The sequence below is a fragment of the Carettochelys insculpta genome, chromosome 3 (genome assembly GCF_033958435.1).
Source record: "Carettochelys insculpta isolate YL-2023 chromosome 3, ASM3395843v1, whole genome shotgun sequence".
NCBI classification, from domain to species: domain Eukaryota; kingdom Metazoa; phylum Chordata; order Testudines; family Carettochelyidae; genus Carettochelys; species Carettochelys insculpta.
The window spans coordinates 170734427-170747032 of NC_134139.1; positions in this window are offsets into that span (position 1 = coordinate 170734427).

Below are 12606 nucleotides of genomic sequence, written 5' to 3' on the forward strand. Positions count from 1 at the left end.
TGTGACCTTTAAAAAGATGTCCTGAGGCTCCTTGCATCTTCAGCAGAGCAACCAGTTTTTGATTGCGTAGGTGCTAGGATAAATTATATTTTTTGTGCAAACATGTGCCCGCAGCAATTGGTGTAAGATATCGCCCTCTAGTGATTAGAGCACGTAACTACTAGTGCAAAGATGTGGGTTGTAGTCCTGGATGACTTACTGTGTGAATGTAGTCAAGTTGCTTAGATGCTCTTAGTTGTACTATACTAAGATCTGTTCAGCATCATGTGATGCTCAAGCAAATGTATTGGTATAATTCACTACAAAGCCAAGTACTTAACATTTTTAGACAATATATATAAAATAAAAATTTTACTTTAGAGTAAAACAGAATAAAATAATAGATCAAAAATTTGACTAATACAAGGTAAGGCAAACTTGAACCTGAGACTACTGGAGCTTAGTGCGGGAGTCAGTTTGAGTTAAAAGCCTGCCAACTCTCACCTAAGGCTGTAGATAATGGTTTCCCAAACTGGGGGGCATGCCCCCAGGGTGTGTGTGAAGAACTTCCAGGGGGCATGAGGGGACTCAGCCCACCCCATCATTCCTCCACCCCAGGAAAGAGCCAGCCTTTGATTCCTGCTCTCATCCCCTGCCATTTTATGTGGGCGACCTGGCACAGCTCCTATAAAAAGCAGGCAGCTGGTAAAGACCCATGTGGAGCTAGCTGCCTCGTGCAAAGGTGAGTGATTATGGGTTGGGAGGGAAGGGAAGAGGATGGAGTTACATAAGGGACTGAGGGGTAAGTGGCTGGTGGGGGGGTAAGAGCAGGAAGCTGGTGGTGCCTGGCTTTGGGGGAAAGGAGGGGCTCAGGCGGGTGGCTCATGGGGCTCAGGTGGGCAGCTCGCAGAGCTTGGGCAACTGTCCCTGGCATCACAGGGCTCTTGCGACTCAGGCTGATGGGTGGCTGGCTGGCCCTGGCAGCATGGGGCTCAGGTGACACGGGCAGGTGTCTCTGGCAGCACAGGGCTTGGGCGGGAGGGCAGCTGGCGCTGGCAGCTCTGGAGGTTGCCATGGGGCTCAGGCAGCTGGCCAACTGGGGCTGCACCAGGCACCTGCAAAGGGCCAAGAAAAACTATTTGTGCTTATTTTTAGTTTCAAATAGCATTTTGATATCAAGTTTTTGTGTTTAGTTTAAATTACAAATTGATTTTTAGTTAAAGGGTAAATGATGGTAAAGAAGAGGTGGGGGAGGGTTTTTCAAAAACCAAGAGGGGGAGCGTCATGCTGAAAAGTTTGGGAAGCACTGCGGTAGATGCGGAGGAGGCTCATTCACTTTGTAAGTGGTTTAGGTGCCAGTATGTGGGACGGTGAATCACACCTAGTCAGTGTGTGGGTTCCATATAGCACCTCAAACTGGGATTTTGTCAAATTCAAATAGCCAGTTCCCTCAGTGCCTCAGCCTTGCACACCAGAACTGTAACATCTAGCACTGATCAGAAACCTGTCCAGTGCAAGTCCATTGCCCGCTTCGCCATTCTGACCAAAGGGTAATCTACATACAACAGCCCTTGCGCAAGAGCAGAGGTTTCTCAAGCGCTTCAACCAAAACTGTTTACTTAACACCACCAATAACAGAGTTTCCTGCTCAGTGAGGAAGAAGCTTCCCAAAACTAGCTCACTTACATGGGTCAGTTGGTGTGGCCCACTATCTTCACACTGTAGTTAAGACCTAGGGCCTGATTTTCCTTTGCTTTGCATCTTGGCTGGCCACTTGCAGCTCTGCAATGTGAGCGCAACACGCTAACAAATAAGAATATTTCCACTCACCAAGACTTTTTTCTGCACATTTTGCACTCACTTTAAAAAGTGTAACAGCTAGATTCTGATGTCATGCACCACTGAAGTCATCAGAGTTACTCCAGATGAGACCTAAATGACCACATAAGGTGCATGGCAATGTAGCATTTTATTCTGGATACTCTTAGCAACTCTGTCTTCTTTTATCCATTTCTTGGTTAAGTTAGTCACTTAGCAGCCATTATTGTGGAGTGTAGAATGGTGAAAAGGACATGCACAAGCCAAAGTATACTTAGGTATAGCACTTACATATTAGCAATACCCCTGCCACTGAGCAGTTGCTGGAAAAGGTGTGATGGAGGGAAGGATTGTGTGACAGGCTGAGCAGCTTACACAGGCTAGGGATGGCACTCTGCTGTCTGTAACCTAAGCTAGCAGGTAACACCTCTGTCCCTGAACAAAGACAGGGGAGGAACCCAGGTAGGTTTGAATTGGAGGGGCAGCTGGAAGCTTGGGGGAGAGTTGGAAGGCAGCTAACCTGTGCTGAGGAGAGGCTAGACCCCAGATAGGGCACCCCTCGGGCCTCCTTTCCCCTCAAGATGGATTGGAATGACTGTCTCTGCCTGCTGTACTGACACCTCTGCACTGCGCTGTGTCTCTGTTGGCTAATAAACTTCCTGTTCTACCTGCTGAGAGAAAGTCACATTGGGTTGCTGTGCTTAGGGAGCCCTGAGCCCCATTGCAAAAAGGTAGGAAGTTTCCTAGGGAAGATGCATGCTATAAATATGAACTACTGTTTGATAGCAACAGAAGCTTGATATTTCCTAAGCGTTGTGGACAAGCACAGGTATACAGAATATGTTCCCGATCATTTAGAAATTATGAACTGCTACTATTTAAATAAAAGCTGAATTGATGGATTCAGTGGTAGTGGGAATAATAATTCAAGTTCCAAATTTCAATCACTAAGAATATTCAGAGGACATTTTTACTTTTGTTTTAAGTTTTTATTGTTTTGTAGGATTTACTTATTTCTCCTGCCACTGGGAAAGTATAGGCTGTAGTCATCTACTTACATCTATATAAAAGGAAGATATAAAATCTTCAATTGATCTTCAGGTTGCATGAGCCCAGGTTTTCTAAAATCTATCAGCCCTACCATACATGGTAGTTATCCAGAGGCAAGCAGCGGTGTCTTTGAAAATGCAACCTTCATTCTGGGGTCTGTGAAAAAGCAAGTTCCTCCTTCTCTCCCTCCCTTCCCCCACATATTAAAACACAAAGCTCTCACAAAGTGTGCGCATCCTACGGCCTGTACCAAATCCCACTGAAAGTCAATGGGAGTCTTTGTAGTGACTTCTGTGGCCTTTGGATCAGTCCCAAAATCTGCAAATGAGTACAGTAAGGTAGGACTAACCACAGGTTTCCTAATTTGGCAATCTCTATCTAAAGAGCAGTGTTCACTTTCCTGAATTGGGACTGGTTTTCTTAGCTATGGAATCCAAGAGTTTCAGGCATTTGTGGACCAGCACGTCAAGAGGCTGTTTTATGCATCCTTGGCCCCTTTGTTTTAGGACCACAGAAGTGCTAAGAAATTTTGGCTTGAGACTACAGGGAGAAATGGTTATTTTCACTTTTCAGTGAAAATTCATGTGCTTTTCATTGCATCCACTGTCTGTAAAATTATGTTCTAAGAAGCACGTGTAACATGACTCACTTCTTTTAATTAGAAAAGTTGGCAAAACTAATAGAGGACTTGTCTTCTGGTAACATGCATTTTGCAAATTACATTCAATTGCTGCCAAACTGTGTCTCATCTCAGTTGATTATGAAGGTCCATTAGAAATATGTCCTTTGATTTAACAGGACTTTAAGGGATTGCTTTCACAGTGATATGAGGATGATGTGAGAAAGTAACTCTTTTTAGTACTAACAGGTATTAAGGGCACAATCCTGAGAGGTACGAGGCAATTACATTTCACTGGGAATTAAAGTTGTTTAATATACCACATCATTGTCTTATCTGCAAAAAATGTCTCATGTATCCAGAACAGAATGCCCTTTAGAATATATTTATCAATGTATTTAAATGACAGAGCCATTTTTGAAGTATTTTTGTAAATCATACCTGGCTGTGTTGTTTAGTGAAGATTTTTAAAATACCCCTGTACATTATACCAAGATAGTAGAGAATATTATATTAAAATCATCTTCACTGCAAACCTTTCAAGGCATCAGTTTGTGGTTTTTCTTTTGAGCATTCAGATGATGGTGTGTTGAGAAAGTACTGGAGACAAGAAGGCTCAGTAAAGAAAACCCACTGGAGTACTGAGTATTTTTTCCAGCCTGCTTTAGTATGGTTCCAACACAGTCTCAAATCTGCCATGAAGCCTCTATGAGCTCCATGCCAGTCCCAAGCCTGGATGAAGGAGGAGGGTTGGTCAGATGTGTGTCAATGCGCTGACCATCAAACAACAATACGAATGAAATCTGATGCCAGAACAACTAAATGATACAAGTTGCTGGCTCAGACATCACCTAGATAAAAAAGGTCCGCGATACCAATCGAGCGATTGGGGTTGAGTTGATAAATTGGCTACCGAAAGAAAATTATAACTAACACATATGCTATCCATTGGAACATGGAATGTCCAAACACTGTGGGCAACCAGAAAATTAGAGCTGCTTCGGAAGGCGATGGAGAGATACTGATGCAATATACTTGGATTGGCAGAGATGTGTTGGATGGGATCAGGAGAGATATGTGATTGTGAAGTCATTTGGTCAGCAAACAAAATGAAGCGTGAAGCAGAAGTTGGATTTCTTCTTAGCAAAACAGCTAGAAGAGCGTTATTAGGATACAAACTGGTGAATGCAAGAATGATGGTCGTGAGAACTGAAGCAAAACTGTTCAACATCTCAGTCATTCAGGTGTATGCACCCATGTCGGACAGTATGGAGGAAGAGAGTGAGCTATTCTATAAAGACCTGACAAAGATGGTGGAGGAGATACCGAACAAAGATGTGTTGATCATCGGAGGAGATTGGAATGTGAAGGTTGGAATGGATATTGAAGGTTGGAAGAGATTCATGGGAAGGTTTGGATATGGAGAGAGAAATGAATGAGGTGAGAAACTAGTAGAGTTTGCTACAGAGCATGAGATGGTGATCTGCAACACAAGATTCCAACACAAGGACTGTAGGAAGTGGACGTGGCGATTGAATGACAGGAAGTCCAAGAACATGATACATATGATTTTGATAAGAAGAAGATGGATAACATCAGTACAGCAGTGCCGAACTTTCCAAGGAGCAGATATAGACTCATACCACAGTCTAGTGATCGTAAACATCAAGATAAAACTCAAAAGAAAATGTAAAACAAAGTTTTAAAAAAGAAGAGACGTGGCGAGGCTATGTGAGGAAGAAACAGGGAAGAGAAGATTAAGAATATCACCACAGAGAAAGACTTAGATAAGAGAGTTGCAGGGATAGCCATTGCTATAGAAGAGGCAATTGAGCAGACTGTTCCAGAAGAAGAAAAGATCAATAAGAAGTGGATTACCCAGGAGACACTTAAGTTGGTTCAAGAGAAGAGAGCGTTGAAGATCAGAAGAAATGTCTCTGAGATGGCAGAACAGCAATATAGGGTGAAATGGAATGAGGTAAGGAAAGCAGCCAGAAAGGATAAGGAGGAATGGTTAGATGAGCAATATGAAGACATAGAGAGGTATTGTGGTGAGTGTAAGACCAGGGAGGTGTATAAGACTGTTAGGAATATTAATAGGAAATGGCAACCAAAGCAGATGGCGATCAAAGATGAAAAAGAAGTGCTCATGAACAGGGAGAAGATTGTGCAGAGATGGACGGGACATTGCACTGACCAATACAAAGCACAGTTGAACATCAGTGTCTCAGAGAGATTGACTGAAGAACTGAAAGACATCTCTCCACCGAGCATTGAGATCGAGACCGATATTTCGAAAGAGGAAGTAGAAAAAACAGTGAAATGACTAAAGAACAAGAGCCCTGGAAATGATAAGAGCATGGGAGAGATGATCAAATATGGCAGAGGAAGCATGATTCAGGAAATACACTGGCTATGTAATATAGCATGGAAGGAAGGAAAGGTGCCTAATGAATGCACAAGATCTGTGCTAGTGACAATACCCAAGAAAGGAATTACACTGGAGTGCAAGAACTACAGAACGATTACCCTAACGAGTCATTTAGGCAAGGTACTGATGATGATACTGACGGAGAGACTAAAATTGCAGATAGTAGAACATATAGCAGACGAGCAAGCAGAGTTCAGAAAAGATAGAAGTACAAGACAGCAGATATTGGCACTAAGACTGATAGTGGAAAAAGCTCAGTGAAAGAACAAGAACATATACACTTGCGTCGTTGATTTTCAAAAGGCATTTGACAGTGCAGATCAGAAAATGACTTGGACGGTGTTAAAGTCATACGGAGTGGATACAGTTGTTGAAGAATATCAGTGACACTGTGGATGCAGCAGTGAGAACATGCGGGGAGTTAGGAAGTTGGTTTAAAACAAGTAGAGGTATGAGACAAGGAGATCCAATGTCACCAAGTATCTTCATTGAACATCTGGAGAGAGCGATGGACAAGATCAAGGAAGAGGTAGAAGGGGTATCTGTGCACAGGAAAAGAATCAACAACTTGAGGTTCGCGGATGATATAGTTATCACTGAGGAAGATGAGGAGAAGCTAGCAAAAACGGTGCAGATGTTCAACAAAGAAGGGATGCGGTACGGACTGATTATGAACATTGATAAAACAAAAACAATGGTATTTGGAGATAAGGAAATAGGAAGGAAGATCAGTGTCAGTGGTTTTGAACTAGAAAATGTAGAGAAGTTCACGTAGCTGGGGAGCAACATAACGTGTGATCTAGACTGTAAAAAGAAAATAGCAACTAGAATAGCGAAAGCAAGAGCGAGTTTGAAGGTGATGGATAAGATGTGGAAAAGCAAAGCAAGTAGCTTAAGAACAAAGCTGAGTGTCTTGAAAACGTGTGTATTCAGCAGCATGTTGTATGGATGTGAGACCAGGGTGATAACGAAAGATTCAAAAAGAAGAATATTGGCATTCAAAAGGAGTTGTTATAGAAAGATTTTGAGAATAGGATGGATGCAGAATGTCACCAGTGAGGAATTATACAGAAAGGTACAGCCGAAAGAGAACCTGCTGCAGAAGATTATAAAATGGAAGCTACAACTATTTGGGCATATTTGCAGAATGAACAATGAATGAAAAAACAAGACCCTGGTATTTGGCATAATGGACGGTTCGAATAGGAGAGGCAGACCCTACAGAGAACGGATGGATGATATAGTAGATTGGTGCAGAGCTAGTCTACAGAAACAAAGCCACTCCGCACTGGACAGGGAAAGATGGAAGTAAATAGTGAGAGGGGCATCAGACACCAACGGGTGCTGAGGTCAATGGTTACTGATGATGTGGATGATGATGATGATGATGATGATGAACACAGTCTTGGGATAGAGGTTACTATGGGGATCCTCACTCCTATCCAAAGAAGAATGTGGTGGTGGTGGCTGTATGGGACATTTTGAAGAACTCTGCAGAAGGCTGGTAATGGGAAGCCTAGAGCAGAAGCGGCCCAGCTGAGGTCAAATGTGATGCCTATGTAATCCCAGCTCACATTTTTTCTCTCTCTCTCTCTCTCTCTTTGTTTTTTCTTTTTGACTTACACAGACTTGTTTTATTTCCCTATGCTAGATTTTGTATTTTGAACTTACTTCATCTTTGTTCTACCATTTGTGCATTTGCTAATAATAATAACTGGAGAGCTGGGCACTGCTATTCCAGCATGTGCATATGTAATACACTGAATTAAGATTAGCTAGAGATATCCAAATAATAATAATACAAGTATATATATGTGGTTCTGGTAGCATTCATGTGTTTCCAAACATTCAGGATGGAGTGGTCCCTGTTTCTAAGAGCTCACAATCTGAGGACACACAGTCAAGTATAGAAAGGATAGGGAGAAAAGGAACAATAATCGGCAATGTAAACATGAAACAAAACGGTCACTGTAAGTGACACAGCAGAAGTGGATTTAGTGTGAACTAGGTAGGGGCTTTGCAGATGAGCTTATGGAAGCCATACCATGGATAAGGACTGGGTGGGTGAAGTGTGAAGGGTTATATGAGAAGCTGGAAAAAAAGTGGGATGAAGCTAGGAGTGCTGTGGAACAAAGAGGAGACACAAAATTCTACTACATTCTGAACCTCCCTGGTTGGGCACCCTCAGGACCTGACCAGTCCTGAACCAGGGAATTTCTTGGAGTGGGTAGGTCGATGTTGTCTCCTCTGCTCCTTGCAGCTGGCCCAGCCCTACTCTGAGCCACTGGCCCTCAGGCTTCACTGCTGTGGCCACCAGGGCACCACAACTCCCCTGCTCCAATCTCAGGGGTAGTGAAGCGCCCCCTCCACTGGATGCTGCCCCCCCAGTGCTCCTCTGCTGTAGCCCCTAGGGTCTTTTGCTTCTCTGCTCCAAGTCTTCCCCCACCCCAGGTGCTGCAGCTCCACTGCTCTGGCTATCTTCAGGCCTCCCCTGGTCAGGGTGCTGGAGCTTCCCTGCTTAAACCATCAGTGCTGTGTTCTCTCCTGGTACAGCAGTGATCCTGGTCACAGCCCACCAGTTTTACCTTGTGACTGCTCAGCCCCAGAGCCCCTGGGGTGGTTCACAATGCTGGACCAGGGTATTGCTGGACTAGAGAAATGCAAATTACAGAGGTTCAATCTGAAGTGCAGGTGAGCCAAGAGGGGCAATACTATATAATGATTTTGAAGCTGTAACAAGAAGCCTGACTATCATGCAGTTCCTGATGGGAAACTTGGTGGCAGGAGGTGGGGTTGTGTGGATTGAGAGAGAGAAGTGATATGGTTTAACAGACAAACAAAATGACTGCAGTGACTCCATTTTGTTTGTAATGGCAAAGGACAATGTACAGAGTGTTGGGTTGGGGAGATGGAAAGAAAAGGATGAATCTTGGAGATTCAGAGGAGGACAGAACACAGAGATGTGGCTATGACCCAGATGTGAGCACAGTGATGCTTTGGCTACACTTTCTCCTGCTCCCGACGCATCCTTGAAGGCAGGGGGTACTGTAATGCAAGTTGTAGAAACTGGATTTTGTGAAATGACAATACCCTCAACTTTCATAGATAACAATAGCAAGTGAATGTGCTGAGAAGATTAAAAGAACAATCTTCTAATTCTTAACATTGACATCACAGCACTTATTGAAAACACAAAACTGAAAACACAGAACTAATGTGGAAGGGCAGGAAGACTCTCGTATTACTAGGGTTGACACTGGCATCATGTGACACATTCATGTCATGTGTTTAGAGGATACAAAGAGAGGACCCCACTTCCAATCAACACAATACTTTGTACTCAGAATTTATCTGGTAGTATTGACTGTGAAAATGTGATGCAGTAGAGTGACCAATTAAAATATGAAGATACAACAAATTTTTGCTACTTCTGTTATATAGTTGCAACAGAGCTTATGAAAAGTATACCATGTAAGGTGTCAATGGAAAAGTCATGGTTTGCTGACTATGATTGTCCTGTTATTAGACATGTATAATTTTTGTATTTGACATTATGAAATGTTTCTGCCTCTCAAATGTGTTTGCTCCTGGGTAACACCCACAACATATTTAATCCAGTCTAGACAGCAGATTGTGAACGGAATATTTGACTGATGGCCCATCAACAAACACAATGGTCCAGAAAAGAAGTTTATCTACACGAGGTCTTTTTTGCAGATGTTCTAGTTAGAATGAAGTAGTCTATGCTATGACTTGTCAAAGCATGCTAGACCATGTGGTTGGGAACTCCATCTTATGTGTCTATAATTTTCTGGAAACTGACTGAGCACTTTCCGTCCACATGGCAGAAACTATAAAAGACCCCAGAAACGTCTCCATTTTGCTTGTTTCCTGCTCTGTTTTCTGGAGTATGGATTTATATTAATGGGATCTTTCTACCCAAAGGACTGAAGGACTGAGGACCTTCCAAATCATTTGGAAGCTACGAGAGAGTCAACAAGCCAGCAGTTCATTTCATCACTGCATCAAGTCTGATCCCATTATTGCAATTATTGTATGTATTTGATTTCTTTAGCCAATTTTAACTCTTACCTCTTTATTTCTTTTTATAAATAAACCTTTAAATATTATATACTATAGGACTGGCAACAAACACTAGTTCACAATTTCCAGGGAACCCTACTTAATGCTGTTGAAGTTTTCCCAAAATAACCTTTTTGTCACAAGTAGGCTCTGGTGTTGCAAAGTCTGTGCCAGCTGTCCCATTGCATCCTTTGTGTAACTCCACTGAGATAAGAAATTTCAATTTCTCTTGGAGTGTGTGGAATGTGACCAACATGCACAAGCTGTACGGAAATAAAAAAGTCAAGATGCCAGACAATTATTGCTGTTACAGTGGGTAGGTCTAAGATGCATATGCCCATTCTAGCATGTGGATGAAAGCACTAGAAGATTTAAACATATTGCCAAACTTTAATGCTAAGGTTCAGTTGGTTATTAAATGAAAATAAACTTTGTTTAATTGAACCATAGTTTGTGCTGATTCTTTTCCTCCCTCAGAAAGACGTATAATTCACCTTATACTGCACTGAGGTAAATGCTGTTCAGATCACCAAATGTTCCTATTCTCTGAACATATCTTGATAATTGCAGCCAGCTGACTGCATATCTTTAGACAGGGAATATCTTTAATATGTTAATTTTTCAGTTATTAAAGACCAAGGGGGCTTTGTAGACCATTTTTCTTTTCATTCACATATAAATTAATTTTAAGGGCTGCGGCTGCTACCTGTAACCTTTTACTTAATAACTCAGGCATCATTCACATTCCAATTACAACTGACTCAGAATTAATGTCTATCAAGTTATAACTTATACGTAATGTGATCTTTACTTCAAAGGCATTTCAATGCCAAGTTGTATACAAAGCAGTCAGATCTGCATCTTATTTAAATTTGTACAGCTCATTGATGATAACTGAGCAATGCTAATTTACACTGTATGAGAATCTGTCCCTTGATTCCCTTTTCTGTTTTTCCCATATAGTGAGGTGTTGTGGCCATCCCTTGCCCCGGAAGCAGAGGAGTCCTCCCAGAAACCTTGGTGGGCAGAGCCAGAGCACTCTTGTCCCACCCTCAGAGACTGACACACAAGGCAGGAAGTGGCAGAGGTGGATCACAGAGACCTGGCTCCCATAAGCAGGAGCCGAAAAGACTGGGACAGACTAGCAGACTGGCCAGAACTGTGGCCTGGTCATGCTGATCCAACCTCGGAGGAGTGTCCCGACCTGCTGCTGGCCCACTACTTGGGGGACGCTTGCCCACTTCTTGGAGGAAGTAGAACTGCCTGAGTCTCTGGACCTGCCGCTCTCTTAATACCTGGGGGACACAGACCTGTCCAACTTCCCTGATGACCTTGAATGGACCCACGTACCAGGAGGAGGTAGGAAGCAGCCTATAGGCAGCCCTACCTGAGGCAATGTCAGTGTGTTGCAGCCTGGATCCCCACGGACCAACAGCTAGTGACAGCTGCTATTAGGACCCAGGGCTGGGGTGCAGTAGAGTGTGTGGCCTGTGCTCCCCTTGGCTCCTGTCTCGCTGGGAAGCAGTCTTCCTGCTCTCCAGACCTCCACTGGACTGTTTATCTGCTCTCTCCTTCTAAAAGGAGCTGAGCCTCCCTGAATAAGTGCTGCCATGCCCTGAGTGAGTGTAGGCTTCTTATTCACTTTTGCTCAGCTCTGTTGAGAAGAGTTGAGCCCTGTAATGACTGTTGCCCCACCCTGAACCAGGGCAGCTCACTGATGGTTTATCTGCTCAACCCTGCGAAGAAGAGCAGAGCCCCACACTAACTACTGCCAGGTGCTGAGCCAGGGCAGGCTCATTACTGAATGTTTGTTGCTGTACCCTGCAGAGAAGAGCCTGAGTCCTGTATTAATTGGGAGGGAGGGATAGCTCAGTGGTTAGACCATTGGCCTTATAAACCCCATGGTTGTGAACTCAATCCTTGAGGGGTCTTTCAAGGTACTGGGGCAAGTTAGATTCAAAAAAATCTATCAGGGATGGTGATAGGTCCTGCTGTGAGGGCAGGGAACTGGACTTGATGACCCCCTGAGATGCCTTTCATTTCTATGAGATATGTATATCTCCATGTTTCACCCTGACCCAGGACTGGTTTATGTACTGGTTGTAGTGAGGTGTTGTGGCCACAGGTGTCTAACTGCAGTATAGACATGCTCTGAGTGTCCATTTGCATATGGAAATACCTGATTTGCATATGCTGTAGGTGAGTTGTCATCTTTCTTGTTCAAAGTAGGCATGCATGGGAGAACATACAGTTCTGTTGTTTTGAATATTAGCTCTTAATGATTTTTACTGTGTGTATAATTGACTGTACAATATTACTGACTAGGTAATAGGTCCCTACATTTGTTTGCAGACTCACTGCTCAAACATTTGTTCTGTCCCTATGAAGTGGCTAGCATGTCATTAGAACTTTTAATACTAAGGGTCAAGGACCTAGAATTTCCCCAGACTCCAATGGGAATTGTCAACACTTGACACCAATATTAATAGCAACATCTCAATCATTGCACTAGCCAGAACTTTAGTAAGTTTTGAGCATGAAAACTGCTTGGTCCAAAACAGTCTGGATTTGATGGCCTCTAGGACACACTGCCAGCCCCATCATCCTGGGGATGATTGTTTTTTGG